Raw genomic sequence first — 13,396 nt, forward strand, 5'->3', positions numbered from 1 at the left:
AATTCTTGCTCTTTTCTGGCAGCATACCTAAAAATTGCATGGAGGAGACTTCTCTAATAAAAAGCTCGTAGAAGACTCAGCCAGGAAATCAGAATTGATAGGATTCAAACACTTGTAGAAATTCTAAGTTTAAAAAAATTTTTTTGATGATTCTGTTTTTCCTCTCTTGGCGTCTCTGCTGGATATTTTTGGAATGAGCTGGAACTGATTCACTCATTTCCATATGCTTTAGGAAAAGTATGCTCATGTTTCAGAGGCTGAGCCTGGCTCTGCTTTGGGCTGCAGTTCCTCGTGAATCCTGAAGATGAGAAGTGTTTTGAATATGTGGCCCATTTGTATCTCCTAGTAATCTCAGCTGGTAGTTCTGTATGGACAAGTGATCTCACAACTTAAAAATATGTATGCGACTATTTTGAGGATTTTTTTTTAATTGTGAGCAGATTTCTAATCTTAGCAGCACTTGGAATATGATTAAATAATATTCTATAATATTCAGGAGACCTTTCTAACCAACAGATAGAAAAGCAGCACTGTGAACATGAAGGAAAACAGGGCTGATGGACAGATTGTTGTTGGCTTGATGGGATGTGTTCTCATCCCCAAAGTTCAATCTGTGGACTCTCACTCTGTCTCGTGTGTGACAGGCCAGCTTTGAGTGGCCCGTGACTTTCCTCCTGCTGGGTCCGGAGGTTTGGTACAGTTTCACCCAATGAACCTTTATTTAAAGGAGGTGGTGCTTGGAATGATGGTTTATGGAAGCAATGTGCTCTGAATGGTCACAGGTGCTGAGTTTATTTTAGGTCCTTTCTCGTAATCTTAGTTAAGTGAAAAAGTTTTCTCTCTGCGGGATCTTTCATACTCCGGGCATGATCTCTGTTCGGTAGAATCAAGAGACAGTCACGTGATTTTCTGAATCTAGTCTCACAATGTTTGGTTTAGTCAATAAATCCCATCAGCTTTGCAAATAATTTTGTGAAAACATTGATTCATCCTGCACTGTCAGATGTTCCCATTCCTGCCCACTTTTCTGAGGGCCTTTTTCTCTTGCAACAACTGTCCGCCAGGCGAAGGCTTTTTAAATGTTTGTATACAAGCAGGCCGCAACAGGCACTTTTCGGAGTCTCCTGGAAGAAAAGAAGGAGGTCGTCCCCAGACTCGAAACACAAGAGAGAGAGACGTGGTATTTCTAAAGATTCCTAAGCCCAACCACGTGGTGTCTTCACCCCCATAGTTACATGCATCACCTCTTCCTTTCTTCTAACAAAAACCAAAAAGTGTTCCTTCTTCCTCCACTGCCCGTCTCCTCCTCCGCTCACTCCGTATACCCACCACGTGTGGCTGATGTATTTCCTTTCCCCCAGCATTCCTGATTGACTGACAGGGATGCAGTAATCAAATCAGGGGCTCATCAGGGAAATGTGGGCTTTTTTTTTTTTTTTTTTTTTTGAGGCAGTTCATCTGGCGTGTTCCCCTCCAGCTGGGAGGACAAAGACTCATCTGTCTTGCCGTGAGCTGTCCCAGGAGGCAGTAAAACCTGCCGGCTTTCTGTGCCCTCTCTCCCAGCCGGGACTCCACCCCTGCAAGGGGTGAATCAGCCCGATGATACACCGATTGTTAGAGCGCGCCAGGGCGGAGACCTGGCAGTCTGTAGGCCGGTAGGGGCGGAGGGAACGGTTTACATGTCAAACCATTCCAACAGTGTAGCTTACAGGAAAAAAATTGCAAAACACCGAAGCCCTGTGCCACCAAGTTTTTCCATTAACGCCACGCTTTACACAGCTTCCAGATCTGCCCCAGGCACAGCTGCCTGGCAGTGTCACATCGTAAACTTCTGGGGGGTAAGGAATCCCACCAGCTCCTGGGCACGGCCCTGTACACTCTCATGCATCACCCAGGAGCTGTGGATTCTCACACATTATTGAGGCACTAGGAACCAGCATCTGGAACTTACCTCCACCCCCAGGATACTGCTTTTTAAGTGAAGAATCCCCAGACAGAAAATCTTCCAGAAAGGTAAAGGGGACCGAAAGCTGGGGGCTTTCCCTCTGGGGCTCTTATTCTTTGGTTTTCTGTCCTCTGGCCACTTTGATGACAAAAAAGCAGACTTTGCAAATAGTGGTGAATTTAAATCAGGGTGTTGCTTTGGAACGACCGGAAGGAAGGATACAAAACTCAGTGAAAATACTTCAGAAGTGCAGTGAGCTAGCTCATTCATTCAGGAGCTCACTTTTAAATGACCACACAGAAACGTATTTGGCAGAAGGGCAGCTGTTCACCTTCTTTGTGGTATGGACCAACCCTGATGTCCTGTGACGGTGGGTCTCTCTTTGCCTTACTGTCACTTCTTTGTGACTTTGTTAAGGATGGCTGGCAAGATGAAGGAGCACTGAACCGTCGATACTTTTGTTATTTTTTCAGTCTCTCCAAACCTGTTTGGCTTTCACTACCTTTAATCTCTATTCGCTCCTAACTCTGGGCTTTTGTTTTTGGCCTCATTTGGACAGAAATCATGATCTGTTTCTGTGTCTTCAGTCCTGAGGCCTGCAAAAATCTTGGTGGGCCTTCCCAGCCCTCCAGGGCTCCAGGCAGCAAGAGACCAGCTCTGGGCAGAGGGTCCTGAAGCCAGCGGGGGCTTCTGCACCATCCCCACTGCTGTTCCCCAGCCCACCTGCCCTGTTCCCTTCCTAGGGGCTCATTCAAAGCCCTGTTCTCTTGATCTGGATGGCTTTCCCATACCTCCCAAGCCCTTCTTATCCTTCAAGAGCAGCTTCCTCTCTGACCTGTTCCAACAAGCGTTCTCAGGCACTCCCGGGGGACGTCACCCCTACCTCTTCTTAATTCCTGGAGAGCTGTGTATTTTAATGTAGAGTCAGGGGTATATGCCTCACCAGTCTATAAGCGTTGGGGTCTCAGGAGGCAAGAGTCACATCGTCTACACCTCGGTGTACCCATTGTGGCTTGCTTAGTATTCCGCCTTGGGTCCCCGGGCTCCGTGTTCAAGGAGCGCATGTTTGCAGCACTCCTACCTTGTGCCGGCACAACGCTGGGCAGCGAATCCAGAGCGAGACACGGGCACAGTGCCTGCTTGAGAATCTGTGTGATTGAACTGAGCCCTGCCATTGGCCTTTGTTACATTGTTACTCCCTTTGCAGTTTCCTCCCAGCCTGTGCACCTGGGTATTTTTCCCGGGTGAACAGGTGGCTTTCAGCCCGTGGCACACACTCGCTGACGGCCTTCCCCCTCTTACCTCTCGCCTCTAAGTGCAAGGGGTAGGATCCGCTTTCTCTCCATCACGTGCTCTGATGTAGGCTTAAAATGACACTGTCGGTTAAGCGCCTTGCATTCCAGGGAGAGGTGACCAGGTGTAACGTGGGTTGTCCAGGGAGGATGCTGGTCCAAGGCCATTTGGAAGGTTCTTTCTAGCTCCCATGGCCACTTTCTTGTTAGTGACCTAGCCAAGAGACAGGAGGTGGAGCTCTCACCAGTTCCTTTTGCCCCAGGCTTGTCACCTGGTTTGGTTCAGCGGGCTAGTTGGAACTGTGGATGAGAAACCGAGTTGGTGGCCTCTAAGGTTGGGAGTATGGCCGGCCGGTCGGCCTGCGTTCTTTCCCACAGTTCTCTTGGGAAGGTCTCTACATATCCCTGCCCCCCTTTTAGATGGGAGGAAATAAACGGTTATTTAATTAAATAATTATTAAATAAATTATCGCTAATAAATTATAATTATTATAACCCATAAATTATAAATAAATATTAAATAGACTCTTACTGTTTGTGGCGTCTATAGTCTTTGTGGCAATCTAATTTGAAGTTTTAATCCCCTTATTTCATGCCTCAAGTCATTTTGTCACAGGCCTTTTAAATGCTGATTTTAAGGCGCAGGTGAAAATATATTAGGAGACAGTCTGTTTATCCAAATCTGATGAAAGTAATAATCGGGGGGCACCCCAGACTGTAAAGAAAGCCTGACGTGTAGAAATTCAGTGTGACTCTGGTGTTAAGACTTCAGTGGGTTTGAGGAAATGCGCTCTGTTGAGTAAGTTGTAACGCAGACAGAGGGCTTCTTCCTGGCATTTTTAGATGCGCCCATCACCCGTAGCGTCCTCGTACTCATCTTACCGTCCTGGCCAGAATCTCACGCCTCTGCTGGGCACACCCTCCTCATGTTGACTGTGGCCTCTCCTTGGAAAATCTCCCCTTACATTAAAGTCTTAGAGCAGATCCTTCAAATCCAGGCGTGTGAAGGAGGAGTCCTGTTCCAATACCCAACGCTCTACACACCTAACAGGGCAACAAAGAGCTAGAAGCCCTTACTGGATCTGTCCCGTGATCCCTTCGGGTCCTGTCAGCCCTTTGGGCCGTGGTGGAGGTGGGTGGAGAAGGAGCCAGTGGGGACGTGGAAGGGAGCTCCACCCACACCGCTCTCCCTCCCTGGAGTTCCCTTGGACACCAGCTTTTGTATCGCACCCATCACCGGTCCAAGAGCCCAGGCGGGGTGAAGTAGCACCATAAGGTATTTGGATTCTTTAGGGGCTGGGGGGGAGCTGTGAGGAGGCTAAAATATCACAGACATAACCCAGGCCTTCCATGAGAGTGGTAACAGAGCATCCTGCTTTCAATCTATGACTTTTCAAGATGAATACTTACAGGTGGGGTTTTTGCACGTTAAGTTTACCTTCAGGAGACGTGGTGGTAAGGATCCTAGGCTGTTGTTTGGGTCTTTATTTATTTTTTTAAGATTTTATTTATTTGAGAGAGAGCAAGCAAGAGAGAGGGCGTGCACGAGCGGAGGGGTAGGGGCAGAGGGAGAAGCAGACTCCTCGCTGAGCCGGGAGACCCTGGGATCATGACCTGAGCCGAGGGCAGACGCTTAGCCCACTGAGCCACCCAGGCGCCCTGGTCTTTATTTTTTTAAATGAAACATCGTGGTAGTAAGAGAGCTCAATGCAACACAAGTAAGTCAGTCAATATGCGGCAGAATGAGAATTGTTTTTTCTAATTTGTTTTATAGTTTGCTCCAACGAGGGAACAAAGGGAAGAAAGGGCACCTGGCTGGCTCAGTGGAACGTGTGACTCTTGATCTCGGGGTTGTGAGTTCATGTTGGATGTAGAGACTACTTAAAAATAAAACCTTTAAAAAAGGATAAAATAGGCAAGAAAAAAATTGGTCACCTGGAAGATGGGAAAGGAGAAGGTATAGGAACAGGAGTGAAACTGGATCCCAGATGGATAGCACGGAGTCCTTGCTCGGTGTCACAGCGCTGAGGCCGGGAGTGTGTTCCGTGTGACCAGCCCAAGGTTTTTGTCTTACCTTGAATCACTTGCCAAGACTTTTAAGTTAGGTAATTCCGTATAAAAATACTAATTTCTTCAGCTTCCTTTGAAAAGTCAAAAGATGTGCCCTCGCTGGGTGGGGTGCTTCTACAGGCCCAAGTGAGCTGGGGGAAGAGGTGCTGTCTGGTCTCCCCCAGCTGCCCTGGACCCCTCATTTCAGTTACTAGCCTGGACTCTAAAGGTACTTGAATTTATGATCTGGACCCTGAGGGTACTTAGATGCTTCAGGGGCTGCCCCCACTAGGGCTCTGAGCTTCCTGTAAGCCAAAAGGAAGAACATGCTTTGAGTTGCAGATTTTGCTTGGTTTGAAGCGGGGGTTCTCCTTCCTGGCTTCAGTGTAGACTCATCTGGGGAACTTCTGAAAATTCTAATGCCCCTGGCTCCCCTCCAAGAGATTCTGACTCATTGGGGTGGGGGGCAGGCAACTCAGCATTTTTTTTTTAAGATTTTTATTTATTTATTTGACAGAGAGACAGAGAGAGGGAACACAAGCAGGGGGAGCGGGAGAGGGAGAACAGGCTTCCCACGGAGCAGGGAGCCCGATGCGGGGCTCGATCCCAGGATCCTGGGATCATGACCTGAGCCGAAGGCAGACGCTTAACCAACTGAGCCACCCAGGCGCCCGCAACTCAGCATTTTTAAAAAACAGCCCCGGGCCATTTAATTGTGCAGCAGAGTTGAAAACTTATGGGAGGGGGGAGCCTGTCTGGGAGGTCCCAGCATTGGCCCTTACACAACTTGGAGGCTAAAAGTGATGTTCTTACGGTGCCCCCTCTGGTCCAGAGGCCTGCCTCCGCTATAAAACGAGGACACAGACTTAGAATCTTTGACGTTTTTGTACGTACATCTCTTTAAAAGGAAAAAGTAACCCGCAGAGTGTGGCTCCTCTGGAAGGAATTAAATTGACTGAGTGGGCCCCGGGCCCCTGCAGCGGGGGGGGGGGGGGGGGGGGGGGGTGCACGGCACTGGTTGAGATGCAGAGGACGAAGCTCCTCTAAGTCTGTCGGGATGTGAGATGTGTGCACAAGTAGGAACAGAGGGCAAAACAAGCTGTTCTGAGAGCCTGGAGGGAAGAGGCTGCCAGAAGGATGAGGCGGACAACTTCAGACAGCACTGATGCTTTAGCTGGTCTGCGCAAACTTGGAGGATTTTTGTCTGGGAAGGTCGGGAAAACACATCAGAGGGGGAAAGAACAATCCAAGCCAAAATGGGTTCCTTCTCCTCCCCACCCTTCAGAGACACCTGCTCCCCCACCCCACCTCCGCCTTCCTCTGCCCTCGGAAGGTGCAGGAAAGAATAGACCTCCAATGTGGCCTTTCACTACTACGTAGCGTTCACACAGGGATGGAGCAGCGAGCGATATGGATGATGTAAGCCTCATCTGTAAAATGCCAGTGATCCTAGTTCGCTCCCAGGGCCGTCATGGAGTTGCAATGAGTTCGCATCTGTGTGTGGGTTAGATGCAGGCAAGGGGGCGGCTGAGAGCCTCAGAGCCCCGCTGAGGCTGGAGGGGTATTAGCAACCGCTACCAGGGAGAGCAGGACCGTACTGGGGGAGGAAGGTAAATTCAGGCTGTGTCAGGAACTCTGCATCTCACGATGTCCAAAATGTAACTCACTGTTACACTCACTACTTCACTGAACATCAGTTTTCTCTCTAGACTAGGGGACAGCCCCCTGCCCCCCCCCCCGACCCCGGGAAAAAGTCTTGATGCAGTAATCCGTAAGCATCACAACTGCGGGCTCAGCTAGGCTTGATTGCAGCCCAGAGCCCTGCAGCCGCCACCCAGGGGATGAAGACTGTTGGTGCCCTCGGGCAGCCTGGTGACCCAGAAGGCTTCCCTCTACAGTGCATTTCCCTTCTCACTGGGAGTCTCCCTTCCCGGCTCCTTTGCACCTGTCCGAGGAAAAGCCTTGAGTACATCCCCGTCCTCCCAGGTCTCGTTTGGTTGCTTCTTTTGTACATAAATTAAGAAAGAGTAAAGGCAGACAGGTGTGTCTTTCTCCCAACAGTAGGAGCCTGTGTGACCGGCACTTTCCAGGCAGCAAGAGCTCCTATCTTTAATTATTCTTCCTTCTCAACCTTTGTCCTCCTTCATAAAGGACTACATATCTATTTGTATACTATGACTTCTTCTGCTAGACCTCACCTTAATGGAAGCACACATACAAAATAATTACCTTCAGCTGTTTGGGGAATAAGCTATACTTTTGTTTGTTTGTTTGTTTTAAATAAGCTGTATTCTTAACCCAAACACAATGTTTGTGAAATAAAAATTCAGCAGTATTCTCTTTTGCAGGATTAAGAAACACTACATTCAGATGCCTTCCTCCATTGAGTTCTTAAGAACAAGTGTTTGGATAATAATACCTAGTTTGGAATATAATCACGTGACTGAGTAGTACCAGAATTTTCTCACAAGTACAGAGAAAAAACTTGCTGTGTTAAAAGCAAATGATAAAACAAGCCTTAGGGAATTTTTAGGATGATGGGTGTTTCCTAAAACTGGTTTGTGGGGATGGATGCCACAATTGTATATATTTACTAAAACTCATCAGACTATTCACTTTTTAAAATGGGTACATTTTATGGTCTGTAAATATCTCAATAAAGCCTTTTTTTGAGCCCCTCTCCCCAGAAAAGTAAAAAAGAGACCTAACTCAAATCTCTTACCTAAGGTAGGTGTTTTTGGGTAAAATAACTTGGAATGATTTGGACTCTGTATTTCAGAGTATCTGGCCCTTGAAGCTTTGTTCTTAGTTTTATTATTTTTCTTTGAATCAGTTTATTTATTTGATGTAAAATAAGCCCAGATGAGCCCCCACATCATCTTAAAACGTTTAGTCCTTGTAGCTTCACACAAAGATATGTGTCCCAAAGATTATTATCCAGCCACCAGATCTGGGCCAGGAGGCTGGAGCCAGAGGTAAATGGAGTGAGGTGTGTGTGCATGGCCCCCAAGATGAACCAGACAAGGCAAATGCGGTGGATTCTTATAAAATTGTGCCTCTCTCCTCGTAGCTACACCCTGTTTTGGATTTTGCAAAGCAGGTGATTTCGAGTCATCCCTAATCTTTGCTAATCTCTGTTTTATTGTTTAGAACGGGTTTTGCTTGTTTGCCCCATAGACAGAGTTCAGTAAATCTTGTTTTTCTAGAGTCACTTTTATCCAGTGTTCTTAGGCCAAGGGAAGAATGCGTCTTAAAATACCATCTCTTTTCTTTTTTCTTTCTTTTTTAGGTGATGTATTTAAATCATTAGAGGAACATATCATTCTTACGTTTTAAAACAGAAACCAAAGGTTGCTGAAAGATGTTATCATCCTAAAACAGAATGCACTTGTTGGGGAACTTAAGTCTGTGTCTTTGAAAGTCACATGATCGAATTTGGGTGAAGACGTGTAAGAGAATATGAAAAAAATTAAAATAAAAGCTCGGGTCTGTGGTTTACAACCAGGAGTGTTTTTAGCCTTCAAATTACACGTTTGCATTAACGAAGAGTAAAGCAAGCAGAGAAACCACTTGCCTCTAGCCCAGCCTGGGCTCAGCCTACAACTGAATCATTTCCTTCAGCAGATGGCTGCTGAGTTATAGTTCGGATTATAACAGGGAGCCTTTCTTAGCACTGGAGGCTTTGGGGAAGGGACTCGGGGGAAAAACTCAAAGCATTTGTTGCTTTTCTCAGTTCTTCCTCGATTTAGCAGGTTTGCAACTGTATCTCTAGGTCAGCATTTCAGGTGTCTAAAGAAAATGAAGATAGTGTGCTTGAAAAATCGAAAGGGGCATGGGATCTATCTGCCTCCACTCCTTTATTCGTTGCTCTTAAGATCTTTGCTAGCAATTTTGTTGGTTGGTAGATTTTGCTGTCTCTCTGGCGCTTGGAGTGCTGGAATTAAACTCCACAGCCAGGAGGCTGTTAGTTGGTCAGGAAATTCCAAATGGGTATAAATAAATTCTCTGCAGCAGATCCTGGGCTCTCTGCCTGGCTGATGTGTGTAGCGCCTTTAATGACGAGGGAAGTATGCTTGAGACTTGGCTTCCTGCTTGCTGAAAATCACAGTTACTTTGTTTCTGGGGAGGTGAGTAAGAAAGCCCAAAAGAAGAAAAAAAGGAGAGCGTGAAGTTTGGGGGGAGGGTGGGGAGTTGGGGGCTGGTGAAGTATGAACTCAAGCTCTGTGTGTTAGGAAAAATGTTTGCTTTTATTACAAGCTGGAAAGGATACCTTGGTACTTGATTTTGGGTTCACTGATATTTCAGCTTTGACATAAAGATGTCATTGTCGTGGGAATGAAAGGTTGTACATATAGGCTAAGGTTTGCGTTTCTGAGTTTATGGTTTGTTTAAGTTCCAGAATTTCTTCTTTTCTTTCTTTCTTTCTTTTTTTTTTTTTTTTTTGTGTGTGGCTAAATCCATTTTTGGTCATTTGTTTTCAGCTCTGTGTTTCTAATGGGGAGCTGTTCTGTGTGCCTTAAAGCTGGCTTCTTGTTCTTGTATAAACACTATAAAACAAAATATGGGCTGTGATTCATACAGTTACTCCAATTCTCTCCCCTCCCACCCCCCCCGAAAAAAACCTGATGCTGTTTTATTAGAAAAGCCCTTTCTGTCCCACTGTCTCAGCTTGTGCTCCTTTGCTTTCCACAGAATTTTCCTAGAACTGCCACATTTCCTATTTACCCTCAGAGTTGACGTGTTATTTTTGAAGAAAGTTTGGAGGACAGCCTTCAGTCCCCAGCCTAGCTCTCTGCTGTGCATGCATGACCAAGTCGGGCTGTATTTCACTAGTATCTCTCCAAACGAGACCGTGAACACCAGAAAGCACTGCCTCGGTGGTGAGCGGCAGGTCCTGAAGCAGGCCTGTGGCTCTTTCAAGACCGACTTGGGGTCGAGAGTGGCTGACCCCGAGAGCTGGCCTGGAGTGCTGGACAGAGGGCCCTGCCATGTCACGTGCCTCCTTCACGCGCAGTGCCTTTTCCTAAGGCACGGCCCATTCCGTTCCCTTTCCACCTTCTCCCCTCCCAGCTGCTCACCTGGCTTCTGGACTCTTCCGGCAGGCCCAGAACAGAACTGAAGCTACAGCGAAGGGAAGCTGGTTTGGGGGGTGGGTAGGCTGTGCCGGTTGTTGTGATGTGTCTGGAAAGGTGCTGCTGGATGAAATGGGCCGAGGACAAGGCCACGGGCACCGGCTGCCTGAGCTCATCTGGTCTGACCCTGCTGCCATGCCCCGCTTTCTCCACCTCATCACGTAGCGTGCAGTGTGACGACATTCTGTGGGAAGTGCAGTCGGGAGGGGGTCATAGTCTGGAAGAAACCTTCGGGAATTCCAGAGGCCCACCCAGCTTCTCATTCTATGCAGGCAGACCTTGTTGCCGCACCGTGCCACTCCAGGCCCCTGCTGTCCGTCGCTTGCCCATGAACTTGGAAATATTTATAGCTCCTGTTCTTGTTTTATGAAGATTACACCTTCCCCAATTTAGGCGAGCCCAGCTAGACTGCCATGGAGATGTGCTCCCTGGTTCTAAAGCCCACTAAAGTCTGCACAGTGTGTTCAAGAGGCGCTTTCCTCTTAGGACTTCAGTAGAGCTGAAAGCATGACATTGTGGACTCATGTCTCCGTATTACGAGAAGAGAATGTTTTGATTTGGCCGTAATTTATTTTAGAAAGGTTAGGGATGTTCGCCAACTTTGGCTTTTATTTTATCTCACCTCCTTCCTGCATGGCTGACGCAGGGCCAGGCCTTCCTCTATCCCCTAACCGGCACCTACACTCCACGTTCCCTGCGCCCAGCGAGCACGCACGAGCATGTTCCCTGCACGGCCCAGCTAGCATCTCTCCCAGCCACGCCCAGAGGCACAATCCAGGGTAGACCTCAGTGTCGCAGCCAGCCCGTTTGCTCAGCACCTCAAACCCGAACTTCATGGAGTGGGGGAGAAGCAGCAGGGTGGCGGGGAGGCAGTCTGGGTCATCTGGGGTGCCTCACCCAACAGCAGAGGGTGATCCAGTCACAGTAAATAGTAATAACAGGCTGCAGGCATCGATCTAAGCAGTCCGCAACCACACTGTGAAGCAGGTCTGTTATTTGCCCAATTACACAGCTGAAATAGGGTCTAACTTGCCAACAGCTGGAAAGTGGCAGAACCAGGATCCAAACCCAGGCAGTCTGGCCCCGGAGTGCTGGCTTTGATCATTACACGTCTTCCCCCACCATTCCTGACTAATCTGTAGATGCCTTGATGCAGAGTTTTTCATTTCAGCATGTATTGAGCAAGCTATGTGCCAAGCACTCAGGGATAGAAAAAGAAATTCTAGTTGATTCCTGCACTCTCCACCCCCCCCCGGCCCAAGACACTGGCTGGTGAGGGAAGACCCACACGTGCCTGCTCATCAGGATGTGTAGGCAGAGTGTTTCAGAACAGAGGGAAGAAGGTGACCAGTTCCTCCCAGGACAGAGCAGCTGAGGATAAGTGGAGCTTTGACAAAGGATGGGCTGTTGGGGTTGAGCCAGGACAGTGCAGTTAATCCTGAGAGACGAGAAGGGCAGTGCAGGTGGAGGGAATAGAATGAGCAAAGGTGGATGGGCTTGAAAGTTGTTCCATAGGTTGAGGTGCTGGATTGGGGCCAGATTGTCGAAGATTTTGGATGCCACGAGAGGAACGTTTATTTTTTTCTAAGATTCTATTTATTGATTTGAGAGAGAGAGCGAGAGAGCAGCAGGGGGAGAGAGCGTGGGAGAAGCAGGCTCGATCCCAGGACCCCGGGATCATGACCTGAGCCAAAGGCAAATGCTTAACCGACTGAGCCACCCAGGCACCCCCCGGAAAGGAGCGTTTAGACTTTATTCTCTCTAATGGGGCTCCTGGCATATCAGTCTGTGACATTAATAATTGAGAAACCCTTCACATTTCCAGGGATACCTCAAACAAATGTAACATTCCTCAAAGAATATGTAATAGAGAAGAGCAGAGGCATCAGGCCCTGATTAAAAAAAAAAAAAAACTGCCTCATTTGCATATATGAGTATCAGCGGCGTCTTGGCCATGTTCCCCAGTGACTGGCTTGCTGCTTTCCTGTCCCTCAAAAGCGCTGAAGGCACAAGCAAAGGAAGCTTATCATTATCTCTCTCTCTCCTTCTCTCTACCTATGCATATATGTATAATTTATTTTGAAATAAATTTCAAACTTGCCAAAAATTTAAAGGAATTCTCATACCTCCTTCACCCTGATGCAGATTCCCCAGTGGTTAACACTTAACCACATTTGCTCCATCTCATTCTGTGTGTGTGCATGTGTGTGTGTGTGTGTGTGTGTGTGTGTGTGTGTGTCAGGGGGGAGGGGGGCCCTGCATTGGCCATGTCTCTTTAGGCTCCATCAGCCTAGAACAGTTCTTGGCCTTTCCTTTCTTTCATGACCTTGATGGATTTTTTTAAAAAAAGATTTATTTACTGGGGCTCCTGGGTGGCTCAGGCGGTTAAGCGTCTGCCTTCGGCTCAGGTCGTGATCACAGGGCCCAGGGATAGAGCCCCGCATCGGGCTCCCTGCTCAGCAGGGAGTCTGCTTCTCTCTCCCCGTTCCTGCTCTCTCTCTCTCTCTCTCTCCCTCATTCTCTCTCTCAAATAAATAAAATCTTTAAAAAAAAAACCCGATTTATTTATTTATTTTAGAGAAAGAATGCACAAGAGTGAGCTGGGGGAGGGGCAGAGGGAGAGAGAATCCTCAAGCAGACTCCCCGCCAAGCCCGGAGCCCTATGTGGGGCTCGACCTGAGTCAAAACCAAGAGTCGGGCACTTAACCCACTGAGCCACCCAGGCGCCCTGATCTTGATGGTTTTAAAGAGAGGCCTTCTGTTCTGCAGGATGCTTTTCAGGTAGGATCCATCGAGGTTTCCGGACTCACGCCATACGTTCTAGACAGGAATACCATAGAAGCGGTGCCAGGCCCGCTGGGTGTCTGTCAGCTTCCTGCACCACAGAGTCACCGTTTTTCCCTTTGTGGTCGATAAGTACTTTATGGGAAGGTATTGTGATGCCACCCCAGTACCCTGTTCATCAGTAGAAGTCTCTG

General features: G+C 47.9%; 1 protein-coding gene across 10 annotated transcripts in view; it reads left to right on the forward strand.

The window, feature by feature from the left end:
- KANK1 (KN motif and ankyrin repeat domains 1) overlaps window positions 1–13,396 on the forward strand; it is a 209,761-nt gene that overhangs the window by 145,992 nt on the left and 50,373 nt on the right. The window contains exon 1 of one of the 10 annotated variants that reach the window (XM_027615029.2): window positions 1,819–2,013. The exons of the other annotated variants lie outside the window; for them this stretch is intronic. The gene's annotated coding sequence lies outside the window, so the exon portion shown is untranslated. Of the gene's footprint in view, window positions 1–1,818; window positions 2,014–13,396 lie in introns of those variants that run through there. 10 annotated transcript variants of the gene reach the window in all.

This window comes from Zalophus californianus, chromosome 13 (assembly GCF_009762305.2).
Source record: "Zalophus californianus isolate mZalCal1 chromosome 13, mZalCal1.pri.v2, whole genome shotgun sequence".
Lineage (NCBI taxonomy): Eukaryota > Metazoa > Chordata > Mammalia > Carnivora > Otariidae > Zalophus > Zalophus californianus.